The sequence below is a fragment of the Wolffia australiana genome, chromosome 3 (assembly GCF_029677425.1).
Source record: "Wolffia australiana isolate 7733 chromosome 3, ASM2967742v1".
In the NCBI taxonomy this organism is placed as follows: domain Eukaryota; kingdom Viridiplantae; phylum Streptophyta; class Magnoliopsida; order Alismatales; family Araceae; genus Wolffia; species Wolffia australiana.
In genome coordinates this window covers 17,863,595-17,865,699 of record NC_135837.1, presented here as the reverse complement: position 1 = coordinate 17,865,699, position 2,105 = coordinate 17,863,595, and positions in this window count along the sequence as shown.

Genomic DNA, 2,105 nt, shown 5'->3' with positions numbered 1-2,105 from the left:
ATAATATCAGATAAATAAATATAATGTTATTTTTCTTGTTTATTTTGTGTCTTATTTGTCATAATTTCTAGTTCTACAAGATAAGACTACACCTATCATCATTCGGCACATGCGTTCAATCCGTGCGTTGTTCCTAGCTCAGGATTTGACTATTAGCGCCCCCACGCACGTGTTGTGTAGGCTGTGCACGCTGCATGTGCGGGGAGCGGCCGGGAGACACCCGGTAGGAGTCTAAGGCATTGGCAGAGAGCGCCAAGACCGCTGCAGGGCACATGGTGCCCCTAGAGGTAGTGTTGCGGCCTGCGATGCCAAGGCTTGGGATGCCGAGCACGGTGGCGTCAACACGGATCGAGAGTGGAGGTGTCAATGCGGATCAAACCGCTCCCCACACATGCAGCCTACAAGGTGTGAGCACGTGCTCGCATAGCTCCCGTGCCTCTACCGCTTAGCCTATGCGGCCGACACACGTGTGGTGCACAGCACCCATGCGTGCACAACTCCCATGGCCTACATGCACGGCCTGCTTTGAACCGTCATGCTTGTACGTCAACGAGAAAAATCACATGATGGCCATTGGCTTTTAAGATCATGGGTGTGTCTCACCATCCATGATGCATGTGTTATTCACGCTTAAGAACTTGATCCCCTATTCTGAGTCCAAGTACACAGACATTGTCTCACAATTAGCACGCAGGCCTCTGGGCAGGATTGCATGCTAATTGTGAGACCAGGCCTCCGGGAAGGAATGTCGCGTACTTTGGGGCCTTACACCATCCTATAGTTAATTTATGAGAAACTAACCATATACTAATAGATATAATCATTGCCTAAATTTCATTTATTAATATTAAATAAACTAACGTGTACTCAAATTTAAATAACTATATTTTTATTTAATGTATTGTATGTCTTAAGAATTGAGCCATGTTGATAAAGATATGCTTCTGTTTGAATGTGCATGTTAAAAGACATTGGTATTAGCAAGAAATGTGAAGAAAGTATCCTTTGAAAAGGTAGATCTTGTTGTGTTAATAGTTTTTTTCGACAATAATATGAATCCCTTTAGTGTATATCTTATTAATGATGCATTCTTATACATTCAAAATGCTACTGATATAGTACATCTATGATACATACATAGTACTTATGTTATAAATAAACTCACATGTTTCTTATTTTATCCCTATGATCACTTCACGACAACAAAATATTCAAATCACAATATAATATATTTAGCGTGCATATGCATTTGTACCTTGATAGGTCATTTCTATTATTGCATTTTGAGGTTCATACCTCCAGAGTTACCGTGTCCACAATAAACATAATTAAATAGTACTAATTTGTTATTTGCATGATACTACTAGGTATGTGTCCAAAGAAAGCATGAAGGCTTTTGTATTAAGTGGAGTATCAATCCCTCTACCATTCAAGTGACTTATAAATGGTTGAAATATGAAATAATGAATATTAATTTTTCAATGTGAGGCAGTGGCAAAATATAAAACAATTGATAGAGACACCAAACAAGTACGTTTGGATGACAAACTGACATAATGTCAAGACAATGACATGGGAATGAGCTCCAACCAATAACATGGACTCAAGTCCCTAAAGACGACTACAATGATGGGAAACAATGTAGAGCTTCAATGAGATATAACATGAACTAGATCTATAAAACTGCCCATTAAGGTTTTCCTGCACACAAAAACCAGGGGGGTTGAAATTCCCTCAGAACACTTAAATGGGAAGTCAGATTAAAATTAACCAATGGAGAGTGAATGCTCAGTAAACCTTCCAAAAAAAAGAGAAATTGTTGCGTCTAGTGTTGAAATTCCCTTTCATGGTCTATCTGGTTTAAATTACAACATAGTATTATTATAGATACCGTTTATTTGAGTAAGCAAATTAGATTTTGTTTCTATAAATGAGATTGATGAGGCTTTGAATGTCAAATGCTTCTACAGTTTATGTAATTCCTATTAATCAGTTCGAAATTACATCTAATGTGAGTGTACATTGGTTTGTCAAATTTGCTTTAGGATGACATTTCTATAGTTAAATATTTAAAATATACGCATACAGACTAGATTCGATATAGT